This window comes from Peromyscus californicus, unplaced genomic scaffold (genome assembly GCF_007827085.1).
Source record: "Peromyscus californicus insignis strain IS unplaced genomic scaffold, ASM782708v3 Scaffold_2__1_contigs__length_46816999, whole genome shotgun sequence".
NCBI lineage: Eukaryota > Metazoa > Chordata > Mammalia > Rodentia > Cricetidae > Peromyscus > Peromyscus californicus.
This window is the reverse complement of record NW_026294540.1, coordinates 32,968,242-32,981,880: the sequence shown is the minus strand read 5'-3', so window position 1 is coordinate 32,981,880 and position 13,639 is coordinate 32,968,242. Positions and strand designations below refer to the sequence as shown.

The window sequence follows — 13,639 nt, the reverse complement described above, 5'->3', positions numbered from 1 at the left end:
TACGCCAGGAGGTTTGTTGAATGACTGAATGACCTAAGTCTGTTCCTGTGCCAGGCAGCTCAGAACCTCCTTCTTGAGGTGCCAGCCTGATTTGAGAATGTCTCCACTCGTGGAACACCCCCCTTATTTGTGTCAGGAGTGGAGGACATAGAGTCCTCCCATCTCGCCCCCTCTGTGGGACCCTCTTCCCCACACACATCAGTTCCTGTCAGAGCCAAGATGTGTCGCCATGGAAACTGCTTGGCAAATGCTGGCAGGCAGAGGCGGCCAGCAGCCGCTCGCACTACCCAGCTCCCGGCACCCGCTGAAGTGACACGGGCTCGCCTGGCCGTGTGTGGACTGTGCACGGTGAGTGAGGGCTTGGGTCAGCACGTGGGTGCTGGTGTGAGGCGTGTTGGAGGTGGTCCGAGGGCGTGTGCTCTTGTGTGTGCATATGTGTGCATGCATGTCAACAGAGGGAACTGTGTCCACGTGCATGTGTTCTGTGTGTGATGGCTGCTGGGTGTGCACAGAGATGGGAAGTAGATGACTGACAGGGATGTGTGCACTACAGGCTAGGTGTCAATAGATGCTGAGGGACCAGATGAAGGCGGCCTGTGGTTGCTGTCCCCACCCTCCATGTGCAACTCTTGGCCAAAGACAGTCACTGCCCAGGTAATTATGCATCTGTGGGAGTGCATGACTGGAGGGCTTCTGGGAGGAGGCAGCTGCTGGGCCTGAAACTCACATATTGGATGGAGTCAGCCAGGCGGAGGGGAGAAATGGCAGTGCTCTGGGTGGAAGGCACAGCCTGGGCCAAGGCCTAGAGTCTGGGGGCAATGGAGAGAGTCTGGGAAAGAGGAGAGACAGCCAGCAGACCTGAACAAGGTCGGTCCTCACTTGAGTTTAGGAAGCCAATCTTCCTAGAATGGGCGTGCCAGAAGAGACCCACAGAGGCAGCATGTGGAAGGAGAGGGCAAATGGCGGGGACAGACAGAGCTGGTGAAGGCATGATGGGACGAGCCAGGTGGCTGGGAAGCTTAGAAGCTCCAGGGACAAGATGGGGGGCTTCCTTGCGAGAATAAGGGGTACTCGATAATCTTGATGTGCAGGGACTTGAAGGGAGTAAGGTCAGGTGGGCTGGGCAGTCAGGAAAACAAAACAAAAAAAACCCCCAAGAAACCCAAATAAACAAACAAACATACAAAACCAACAAAAAACAAAAAAGCAAAAAAATCTGGAGGTTGACCAGATGTTCCTTGTTGATTATAGGCCTGTGGGTAGATAGAGGAGTGTTTGGGAGACACACAGCTTCTACAGTGTGAGACAGTATTAAGATGAGGTTTGTGTCCCCAGGGCCACCTCTCCAGGATCTAAGGACAGTAGTAGTGTGCTCTCTCTCTGAGGTCTCTACATCTATACTGAATCTCCATTCTTGTAGCCTCCCCCCAGCTTTTTTATCTATGTGGGGGATGTGGCCAGTTTGGCGACCCCACCCTGCAGGTACCTAGAGCCAAGGATCTCTGGGCCCAAGGTGTTACATAGGCTCCCAGGCCAGTGTCTGTGGTCTCCTGAATGAGTCTTCCTAGGTGCTCTGAAGGGAATATCCCGTGCCTCATCCTGCCCCGCTTAGGGTGCATGGAATGCCAAGGTGCTGGCTCATGAAGCCCTTCTATTCAGAGGAACCTGGCTTCACTCAGGACCCATTTCCAGCAGTTTTCCCACACTGGAGGCTCCCGGGATGCTGCCTGCCTTTGGGCAAAGCTACAGGGGTCTGGGGCTGCCGGGCTGGGCATGGCCAGGGTCTTGGCTCTATACAAGCTTGTTCAGGGCCACTGTTCTGGGGGTTCCCTCCATCACTAGCACCCACTTCTCCTGCACTCTGTGCCTCCTCGGCTTGATGCTTCCCACCTACAAATAGATAAAAGAAGAGTCTCTCCATTTCAGGGCACAGCCTTGTAAGCCAGTACTCCCCCACCCCACCCTGCCAGGGAGTGTGATATGGCCCTGAAAAGAGTGAGGGGGCTGGCATATGGGACAACCCTCATTCTGCAGCCTGCTCTGGGCACCCTGAGATGAGTTTGCCATTTGTATTGTTGGTGTCCCCATGTGGGGGCTGGGGGGACATCTCCAGGCAGCCCTAAGTCAAAGAGAACCTTGACAGGGACAGGTGTTACTGGGCATGGGGTGGGCATAAGAACCATGCCTTGAACCCTCCTGTGTGGTTCTTTCTGTTTGGGGAGCAACAGGTGGGCTCTCTCTCACCCTGACCACATAAAATGGAGGAGGGGAGTGGGGGGGATGATATAGAGAGCCAGACCTGGGCAGAGACAAGATAGAGAGAGAATGGGTTAAACAGAGCCCAATCTTAATGCCTAGTGCCCTCCTGCATCTCAGATTTGGTCTAGCCTTGGGGAGCCCCAAGGGCCTTTCTTCATACTGTAGTTGGCAGCTCCCTCCCCTGGGTACCTCAGCGTAAGGCCTTCACTGTTTGTTGGGGGATAACTTTCCATTGAGACCCCCCTCCCCCGAGTCTTAGCCACCCTGGCTGCTGTCTGGGGGGAACAAGGGATCTTAGAACTGGGGGACCTGGTGTGAATACTAATTGGGCTGTTCACAGGGCAGCTTCACAGGCTGGTAACAGACGGCTGGACCCTGGCCAGGGCCGGCTGGGCCTGCCTTAGAGCCCTGTGCACCCCCATCACTGAATCAAACTGCTTCAAATGCCCAAGGGCTTCTGTTACTCTCACAGGCCTAGGGAGGGTCCTCAGCTGTTCCAGGATGGGGTGGAGACTGGAGACCCAGAGAGCTGTGGTCCTGGTCCCTGGTCTCAACTGACCCTGACAAGGGACCTCAGCTGCTCTGGGATGGGGTAAGGACTGGAGACCCAGAGGGCACCCAGTCCCAGCTGACTCTGGCTGAGCCTTTTATAAAAGGCTTCCAGAAAAGTGGCTGCCCCCATCAGGCAAACAGGAGGGCTCTTCTCAAACTGTGGATAGGAGGAATGGGGAAACTGAGGCATAGATAAGGAGCCCCGTTGGCTTGAAGGAGTCCTAGACTCTTCTACCCAATTTCAGCAGAACTGAAGTCAGCCTCCCCCCGCCACTCCCACCCCCTGATAGGTTCACATGTAGCCCAGGCTGACCTCCAATTCTCTATGTAGCTGAGGATGATCTTGGCCTCCTGATCCTCCTGCCTCCACTTTCTGAGTGTTGGAATTATAGGCATATGCTACTATGGCTGGTTCATGCAGTCCTGGGGATAGAAGCAAGGGCTTCATGCATGCTACCTCTCTGCTGTCCATGGCTGGACCCCATAACCACCATCTCAAGGTCACCTGCCTGGTCCTATCCCTCACCAGCCTCTGTCACTATCAGATGGCCTCAGTGCAAGGCAGTGGGAACCCCTTGAGACCCTTGATAATGCTATGATGTGGCCTCATCCCCACTCTGCTCCCTAGACCTACTCCATATCATCTGCCCAAGGCCTCAGCACATTCTGGCTGTTGCTCATACCAGCTCCTCTCCCACGCCTGACCCTTTCCTACCCTTAGTTCTGGCTCATCCGGCTGGCCCATCTGTGTGGCAGAAGTCACCAAACACTGTCCCCCGACCTCACCCTCCTCTGCACCTTCCTTTTTTCTGCTGGAATTATATCTGGGCATTCTGCCCTGCAACCCAGCACCTGCCCCACAGCCCAGCACCTGGCACACACTGTGTCTGCTGAACCAAGGACTGCCCAACTGAGGAATACGACTGTGCCAAGAACATTGCTCATTTCCTCTAATCCTTCCAACACTGTGAGAAGCGGTTTCCTGTTTCCCAAATCGGATGAGCTCCTGTCACTGGTTGGTTTACAAAAGCTCACATGCGCCGGGCGGTGGTGGTGCACGCCTTTAATCCCAGCACTCGGGAGGCAGAGGCAGGAGGATCTTTGTGAGTTCGAGGCCAGCCTGGTCTACAGAGCGAGATCCAGGAAAGGCGCAAAGCTACGCCGAGAAACCCTGTCTCGAAAAACCAAAAAAAAAAAAAAAAAAAAAAAAAAAAAAGCTCACATGCATTGTCACTTCTGGAGCCAGAAAAGTCCAAGATGGTGGGGTATACTGTGAGGCCTCTGCAGTGGTTCTCAACCTTCCTCAACCTTTAATACGGTTCCTCATGTGTTGACTCCCAACCACAAAATTATTTCATTGCTACTTCATCACTGTAATTTTGCTGCTGGTTTGAGTCATAATGTAAATCTCTGATATGCAGGATATCTGATATGTGACCCCCAAAGGGGTCGCGACCCACATGTTGAGAATCAATGCTCCAGAGGCTCTGAGAAGGATCCTTCCTCCCTGTTAGTTGCCTGTGGCCAAACCACTCCTTCGCTGCCTTGTAGCGTTTTGCTGTGTAGCCCTGGCTGGCCTGCACTCACTCTGTAGACCAGGCTGGCGTTGAACTCAGAGGTCTGGCTGCCTCTGTCTCCCGAGTGCCAAGTTTAAAGGTGTGTGCCACCACATCTGACTTGCAAGTATTTTAAAACGGCTTTATCAAGATATGATTTACATGCCACAGAATCCATCCATTTAAGGTTTACCAGTTCAGCTGGGCATGGTGACTCATACCTGTAATCTCAATACTTGGGAAGCTGAGGCAGGGGGGTTGCTGCAAGTTTGAGGCCAACCTGGGCTACATAGTGAGTCCAGAATGATACCCTATCTCAAAAATTATATATAAAATAAATAAATGGATAATGAAGTGCACAGTTTGGTGGCATCTAAACTGTACCACTGAGCCACACCCTAATGCCTCACTGGGGGATTCTAGGCAAATATTCTACTACTGAGCCATGCATCTAGCCCTCACTTAGGGCTTCCTCCCTCCTGTCTGACATCAGCTAGGATGTGGCTCTGATGGTGGAGCACTTGTCTAGTACACCTGAGGCCCGGGGGTCCACCCCAGCAATGCACACACTGGGCATGAACTGTGCAATCACAGTATTTGGGAAGTGGAGGCGGGAACATCAGGAGTTCAAAGTTGGGGCCAGTGAAATGGTTCAGCAAATAAAGGGGCTTGCCACCAAACCTGAGGGCTTGAGTTCAATCCCCAGGACCCACATGATGGAAGAGGAGAACTGACTCCTGTGAGTTGCCCTCTGACTTCTAAACATGCATCAGGGCCTGTTTGCGCCTCTCCCATGCTCCACAGACACAAACTAATGAAAAGTTCAAGGTCCTCTTCAGCTACATAGTAAGTTCAAGACTGCCCCGGACTCCATGAGACCCTCTTCCCCTCTCTATAAAAAAGGCCTCTTTGTACCAGTGGTCCCCTCATTCAGGGTGGTTTCATCTCTGGATCCTTACTTTGTATCTGCAGAGACCCTTGTTCCAAATAAAACCCCTATGGTGAGGGTGTGGGTGAACCCATCTCTAGGGGGACTGTTTTACTCTCTCTGGAGAAACTGAGGCACAGAAGTACAGCAACTTCTTATGGTGGTCAGCTGTGAGTCCTAGGTGTGCTTGGCTCAGAGGTCGGTGACCAGGGTGATGGTAAGGAAGGCTCTCTGGGTACACCTGGCTCAAAAGATAGGGATTCAATTTCTAGAATATTCTAGCGGTCTGGAGACCTGCTTGGGTAGAGGGCAGTGTGTCCTATTGTACAGAGTGGGTGACTGACAGGCAATGGCCTGGGCTGGATGTGGCTGTATCCAGGGCATCCTGGCTTGGGCACCACCTGCTTTTGGGGGGTTCCTTCTAGTTCATCAAGTCCCCACTGGGGACCTGTTTATCTACATTTCCAAGTCCATGTGCTGACCTGCAACCAGAGGCCTGGCTGTTGTGGCTCTGGCATCTCCCAGCTGTGACAAGAATGGACATTCTCAGCTTCATTTATGTGTGCGCATGTGTGTGTGCAGGCCATCGATCAATCCCAGACATCATCCCCAATTGCTCTCCAAGATAGATTTTGGCTTTTTGAGAAAGGGTCTCATTATGTATCCCTAATTGGCCTGGGATATGTAGATGTATCAGGCTGGCCTCAAACTCATGGAGATCCTCCGGCCTCTGTCTCCTGGATGCTGGGATTAAAGATGTGTGCACCACACCTAGTGTCCACCCTATTTTTTTGAGGCAGGATCTCTCACTGAGCGGCTCTGCCTTCCAGTGGTGGGATCACAGGCCTGCACCTCTGTGCCTGGCTTTTCCTTGGCTGCTAGAGTTCATGCTCTCAGGGCAGACACTTTACCTCCAGATTCACCTCCCCAGTCCCTTACAGCTTCTTCCTAGTGACCAGCTTTGGAGCAGACCGTGGATCTTTTCTCACAGCCTTAGTTTTTGCCCTAACAAAATACACCAGAAATACTCATTGGAAGCGTGGTATTTTAGCCACTATTCAGTGCAAGCCTGTAATACCAGCTCTTGGGAATGTGAGACCGGAGCTTTGTGAGTTTAAGGCCAGCTTGGGCTACTTAGTGAGACCTGAATCTTTGGCGGGAGGGATGGAGGGAGGGAGAAAGAAGGAAGAGAAAAAGGAAGGGAGGAAGGAAGGAGGGAGGGAAGGGAGGAAGGAAGGATGGAGAGAGGGAGGGAGGGAGGAAGAGGAAGGAAGGAAATAGCCTCTAACAGAGAGCACTATGTAGATTATCCCTTTAAGACGGTTTTAAATGTGGAGGGAAATTAGGAAAGAGACCTGGCCCTGGGACCTCTGATTTCTTTTTCAGAATTCCCACATTTTTCTACATTGGATGTTTATGGTTGAATCATTATCTCTTAATCATTATTTTCTTACGGAAAATTCCTTTGCCCTGTGGGAATGACGGTGATGCATGGCTCAGCCATTTGTGGGGGTGCTGCTGAGAGCAGGGGGTGTTTCCAAAGAATGCAGCTGGAGAGGGCAGGCTGCCTGGAAAGGCCCCAGGAGACCGTCGATTTCCCATCATGAAAGAGTCTGTTACCCTAAAGATATCCAAGGAGAGAGGGAAGTTTGGGAAGAGGCATAGAGATTTAACTGGGACAATGTTGGGCATGGTGGTACAAGCCAATAATCCCAGTTCCTTGGATGCTGAAGAAAGAGGGTGAAGAGCTCAAGACCAGCCTGGGCTATCTATGTGCAGAGACCCTGGCAAGCAAAAAACAGTACCTCAGTGGTAGCAACAATGTCACCTCCATGACTGAGGCTGGGCACAGTTTGGCCCTGTACTTAGAGTCCACCTCTGGAGTGGCTGTCGGGGGTGGGGGGTGGGATGGGGGATGGGTACAAATGAGTGTCTGTGGAAACTAGACTCGAATCTGAGGCCAGGAGAGGCAGCGTTTCCCATTCTTGTGTCTAGAGTATTGAGTTTCCCTACTCTGGCTGACATCACCAGCCTGCCTAACCCTTGATGACATTGCCAACAGGGAAACAGGGACCCTCTTTTAGCTGGCAGTTCTTTGCAGGGTGAGTCAGGTCAGCAAGGAGGGCCTTCCACACCCTAATACAAGCTTGACACATTGGGGAAGCTCCCCGGTGAATAGGACCCCTGACCCAACCTGAAGGGGCCAGGGCAGGTCCCTTCAGCTTCTTCCTGGCCACCTAGGTGACTTTGAGGATGATGTCCCAACCTGATACTTGCTTCCAGTAGGGCTAGTTGCCCCTACCAGGTGGGAAGAAATAGGCTGGACTTATGGTCTGGTAAATGATAAATATAGGGGTTCCATTGATCTGATACTGACATGTTGATTTTTTTGATATAGACAGTATTCAGGCCTGGCCCACCTGCTCATCATTGGGGTTACTGTGATGGACACCCCCAATACTGTGTTGCCTGTGGGTTAGTGGCCTAGAAGTATCTGGGACTACCTGAGGCTCTGGGGAAGGCTCCCTGCCCTGCCCCTCCGCCCCAAACTGGGGATTGCTGAGACAGGATCTCACTATGAAGCCCTGTCTTTCCTGGAATTAACCACGTAGACCAGGCTGGCCATGAACTCACAGAGATCTGCCTCCAACATTCTGAGATTAAAGGCATGCAATGCTGGGGGGGGGTTTTTTGTTTTTTTTTTATGTTTTAAGGATTTATTTTTACTTACATGTATGTGTGTTGAGCAAGGGTGGGGATATGTGCATGTGTATGCAATGCCCACAGAGGCCAGAAGAGGGCGTTGGTTCCTCTGCAGCTGGAGTTACAGGTTGTGAGTACTGGATGCTGAGAACCAAAGTCGGCAAGAACACTGGCTCTTAAGAGCTGAGCCATCTCTCCAGCCCCTGACTGCCTGAGCTGGGCTTGGCTTGTTTCATCTGCTGTCTATCGGAGAGGAGGGGCTCAGAAACCCAGCCTGACTGAGGCCCGTGGAGGCTCAGAGGTCATGGGAGATCCCCTGACCTGGGTCTACAGGAATACTTCCCTGGGTTCCCTGGGTGAGAGAGCCCACTGCGGGACTGACACTTGGTTTGCCACATGTCAGCAGCTCCTGAGGGGCCAGGATAGGGGGATGTGCTGTGGGAGCTGCTGCTTCCAGGTGGCCTCTTGGTCCCGTGATGCCTGTGAGAGCATTTTCCCAGCTCTTGGCTCCTGAGTCCACACCTGGGTTGGATGGGATGGAACAGACGCTGCAGGCTCCCAGCACCGTGGTCAGTGTCCATTCTCTTCTGTCCCCTCCCAAGTGGACAGAACCACCACAATAACTCTGGCCTTGTACCCCATGGCATGGGTGTCTGACATATTCCCCCATCTCTCTCTCTCTCTCTCTCTCTCTCTCTCTCTCTCTCTCTGTGTGTGTGTGTGTGTGTGTGTGTGTGTGTGTATGTGTGTGTGTGTATGTGTGTGTGTGATGAGACAGTAAATGTGTGGTCAGAGGACAACTTTGTGGAGTCATTTCTCTCTTTTTACCTTTACACGGGTTGTGGGGATTGAACTCAGGTGGCCAGGTTTTAGTGGCAAGCACCTTTACCTGTTGAACCCTCTCATTGGCCCCTCTAGTGTATTCTCACTTCCCCTACCCTGCCTGAGTTCCACTCAATACATATCTGTTAAATAGCAGCTTCCCAGCTGGGCTGTGGTGGCACACACCTTTAGTCCAAGCACTCAGGGAGGCAGAGGTAGGCAGATCTCTGAATTGGAGGCCAGCCTGGTCTACAGAGAGAGCCTGGGCTACATAGAGAAACTGTCTCCAAAACAAAAACAAAAACAAAAACAAAAAATGTAGCAGCTTCCCTCACCATCACCAATTTATAACCAGAGTTCCCAGCCCTGGAAACAAACAGGAGCCCCGCTCACCGCCCCCACCCCCCAGCCCTCATACTCTGTCCTAGCTTCATTTCTGTTGCCATGGTAAAATAGCCTGACAGAAACCTGCCTGGGGGTGGGTGGGGGAGGTTTATTAGCTGCGAGTTCCTGATAATAGCCCATCCTAGTAGGGGAGTTAAGGAACTTATAACTGCTGGTCACATCATAACCACAGCCAGGAGCACAGAGAAATGAATACATACCTGCTTGCTTGAGTGTGCCCAACTCTACTTCTCTGTTCCTGCACAGCTCAGGACCTCCTGCCTAGGGAATGGTGCCACCCACACTGGGCTGGGTCTTTCTGCATCAATCTACTTATAAGGCCGTCCGTCCCCCACAGGCCAACTAACGCAGACACGCCCTCACTGAGACTCTTCCTAGGCCATCCTAGGCTGTGCCAGGATGACAAAGCTAACTGTCACAGACCCCTGACTCTGGGGTGGGGAGTCAGGATCCTGGTCCTGCCTGTAGCCATGCTGAGGCCTGGGCCTTTAGCTAGGGCAAAAATGCCTGGAGTGAGGCCTCAGATTCCAGTGACCTGCTAGTTGGCCCTGGGAGGCGGTCAAGAGACTCACTGCTAGCACATGCTAAAGTCCCCATGGGGTTGCCTTTGGCCATTCACAGCCAGCAGCTCTGGGGCTCCTTGAGGACATCCCCAGGGACAGCCTGGATGGCTGCTGATCTCAGGGAAGAACCCAGGACCATTGTGACCCCAACAGGGTTGTAGCTGCCCCTTGTCCTCTGGTCCCTGGGGTGGCACTCGGTTCCCACAGAGCCTTCTCTATCTGTCCCCCTGTCCTGGCAGCATAGAAAGTGTTTGTTAAGTGACTCAACAGTCCCATGTGGCCACCAATGAATGGGCTGTAGCATCTTAAGATACTTGATTTGGTGGGTTATGTGTCTTCGCACCTGGCTTGTATGTACTGAACGCCTGCTCTCTGCCAGGCCCTGTTTTTGGGTCCAGAGCATGGACTTCAGATACAGCAAGAGGGACAGGACAAAACCCTGATTTGGGGTAACCTGGTGTAACAAGTGCCACGGAGGTTGAGGCAGCCTCCTGGAGTCCCTATCAGAGCAATGTATTTGGGGGAAGAATGTTCTAGAAGAGGAATAAAAAGAGCACAAGCCCCTGATGGGTTTCCTAAAGGTTGGGAAACCCTTAGCTGAGTTTCTAGTCTGTGGCTCCATCATTTTTCCTGCTTGTCCCTCAGTTTTTCCATCAGTAAAATGGGAACAAGCTTTGTAGGTAACTGTGGTAAGAATGTTCTGGAAGCATTCAGAATACTGTCTGGGGCTAGAGATGTGGCTCAGTTGGTAGAGTACTTGCCTAGCATGCAACCCAGTCCTAGGTTCAATCCCCAACACTGCCCAAATGGGTACAATGGTGTACCCCTGCAGCCCCAGGACTCAGGAGATAGAGGCAGGAGGATCAGAAGTTCGAGGTCATGCGTTAGGTTATAGGCATATGCTGCCACACATGGTTTACTGGTGTTTATGCTGTGCTGTTTTTTGAACCCAGGACCCTGTGCTCGGTAGACAGGCATTCTTGCCTAGGGCTTTTTTTTTTTTTTTCCTTATGTATTTGTTTGATTTTGGCTTTGTTGTGTTTGAGATAGCTTCTCACTATATATAGCTCAGATTGGCTCGGAGCCCTCGATCCGTCTGTCTCAGAGTCAGTTTTAGGATTACAGGCATGACCCCACCCCCAACCCCGGTTGAGTTTTCCTCTGGTGTCCTAGGCTGGCCTGGCTGTGCCGGCTTCTCCTCCTCGGGCTATGAGATGAGCTCCTCTGAAGCACACGTTGCTGGGAGTGTCAGTGTCCCACGTGCTCTTGAGCAGACAAGACATCAGAAGTCTGAGCGCCACTGGGGAGGGTGTGGCACCATTTCCTACCGCCCTTCTCTCGCACTTTCCTTCCGATCCCGCTTCAGCCCCTGCCTCGCGTGCTGACGTCACACCAGGGATAGTTTGGTCTCTCTGGCTCGCACACCAAGCTGCTCTAGGGCAGCTCCGGAGGGCACCGGGCTGCGAGGTAGGGGACGCGCTGAGAGCAGCCACAGGAGCGGGGACTGGGAAGGGACCTGGCGGGGGCCTGATGCCCGGGGTGGGTGCAGGTGGTGCTGCGGAGTGGGAGTTGCAGCTAGCACAAGCCAGGGGGACGTCCGGGCGGTGGCGGCGTGTCCCTGTGCCGGGGACCGCGGGATGCACACGGCGAACTTGGATAGAGGTGAGCTCCGGGGACCGGGATTTGATACATGTCACGCTGGTGGTCAGGTTCCAGATAGTTGGGAGCTGGGTTCCCAAGGGGCAGGGCGCCCAGTCCCTTCCAGCAGCTCCCCAGGTCCAACAGCCTTGACACCTTCAGATAGGAGGCAATCAGGCTGTGGGAAAACTCCCAAAGGAAGGCATTTCCCAGCAAGGACTGGCTGGCTGTTGTGGGATGCCCCCAGAGAGGTAGTCTCTCGCTACCCGAGCTGCTCCTCAGCCTGTGTCTGGGAGGGGTGGGAGTGACCGCTGGGTGATGTCACAGCTACAGGAAGGTAGGGCTACCTGTCAATCCAAAGAGCTGGTGCAGGAAGACTCCAAACTTGTCCGAAGCTCAGCGTCGTAGACCTTTCACTCTGCCTGGAAGGGAACTGGGTTGGAATCTGGGGCTCACAAGCGAGGGTAGGGTCTGCACGGGGGCGTCCTCCCCCAGCCGTCTAAGCCCCGCTTCCCCTCTCCAAACGCTTCGCATCCTGCATTTCCTTTTCCCTGGGGCTGCTTAAGCCGCCTTGGAGATTGGCCCTCAGTAAATGAAACGGCTGCAGCTGCTGGGCGTTTTTGTAGTCTCCAGAATAATAAGGAGCAAGCTTAAGTCTTGTCCAAAGGGCAGGCATCTGCTGGATATGGTGAGGCAAGCCTGTAATTCTAGCCATTGGAAGGCTGAGGCAGGAGAATTACTGCAAGTTCGAGGCCAGTCCAAACTACATGATAAGTCCCTGTCTCAAAATAAAAATATAAATAAGGGAGGTGAACAAGTATGCTGGAGTTGGGTGACCTTATCTTGGTCACCTCAAGCTGCCTCTCTGGGGAGCTAGAGCCTGAGCAAGGACATGCATGCTGCCCCAGGGTTTGAGCAAAACAGGACAGAGAGGGAGGCACCACAGAGAGAAGGAATCTAGGTAGAGCAGCAGGGGAGAGAAACCATTTCTTTGGAGTACGTGTCCTCTCATCACTAGACAGCCGTCCTCTAGGACAGCGGTTCTCAACCTTCCTTATGCTGCGACCCTTTAATACATTTCTTTATGTTGTGGAGAGCACCAACCACATAATTATTTTGCTGCTACATCGTAAGTGTAATTTTGCTACTGTTATGAATTGTAATGTGAACGTCTGATAGGTGATCTATGGGGGTCATGACCCACAGGTTGAGAACTGCAGGGAACCCATGGCTTGGACACCAGGACCTCCTGTCTCTCCCTGTGACCCATGACCAATCATGAGTGTTTCTGAGCTCCATTTTCCCTATCTGAAAAGGCAGTATCCCTAGCTCTTTGAGGTCTCAAGGCTCGTGGGACATGGGCAGGCTGCGGGGCAGCCACTGTCATGATGATTAGCAGGGGATGGCGACAGACCATGACAGACACAGAGGACAGCTCGGGGCCATCTTGGACGTTTGATTCTGTGGACGATCAGCATGGCTGATGGGCGGGAGGAGTGGGGTGGCCCTTCACAGTCCCTGCACCTTTTTCTGTGGCTGCTTCAGCTGCTAGGACCACTTCCTGCAGCTTCTGTCTCTACGTGAAGTGTGTGGCCTTGTGAAGACTTGACACACAAGACGGAAAGACTGAGGTAGTGGCCAAGAGTGGGGATGGGGGCGTCTTCTAAGAACCCCAGCCGATGATATGGCCACAAGGGCTGTTTGAGAGGAAATGCTGTCTGTGTAGCCATCCAGGCTACCAGGCCCCAGAGAAAGACATGAAAAGGGACAGAGAGACTTGCTTACTCTGGTGCCCAACTGAGCTTCCAGTCCCTGTTGGGAGGTGGTCCTCACCCCCCATCCCATACCCCATCATGCTCTGATGCTATTTGTTTTCCTACTTGTTGGTCTTGCTTTTGTTTTCTTTTTCTTTTTTTTTTTTTTTTTTTGTGAGATAGGGTCTCCCAGGCTGGCCTCAAACTCATGGTGATCCTCCTGCCTCAGCCACCCAAGTACATGTTGCAGGCACAACGTGTAGCATCCATCCAGTGTCATCTGGAGCTGGTGTGTGTTCCATTCCTCCAAGCCTTGGGTTGAGGGGGGGGGTGCATGGAGCAGAACACCGGGGTGATTTTCTGGTTGGGCTTCCTCCTGGTATGTGTGGTGGTAGGAGGGGAACCGGATGCTCACAGGGAAGGCCCTGTGGGTAGGAGAGGGTCCACAAGCCAAGATTA

At 52.8% G+C, this 13,639-nt stretch overlaps 1 protein-coding gene across 4 annotated transcripts in view; it reads left to right on the top strand.

Annotated features, from left to right (window-relative positions):
- Positions 1-91: 91 nt before the first annotated feature.
- Positions 92-13,639, top strand: part of Amz1 (archaelysin family metallopeptidase 1) — a 31,864-nt gene continuing 18,316 nt past the window's right edge. The window contains exons 1-2 of one of the 4 annotated variants that reach the window (XM_052754194.1): positions 92-348; positions 554-654. The gene's annotated coding sequence lies outside the window, so the exon portion shown is untranslated. Of the gene's footprint in view, positions 349-553; positions 655-10,960; positions 11,256-11,299; positions 11,451-13,639 lie in introns of those variants that run through there. The other 3 variants (XM_052754197.1, XM_052754196.1, XM_052754195.1) reach the window with 3 other exon arrangements.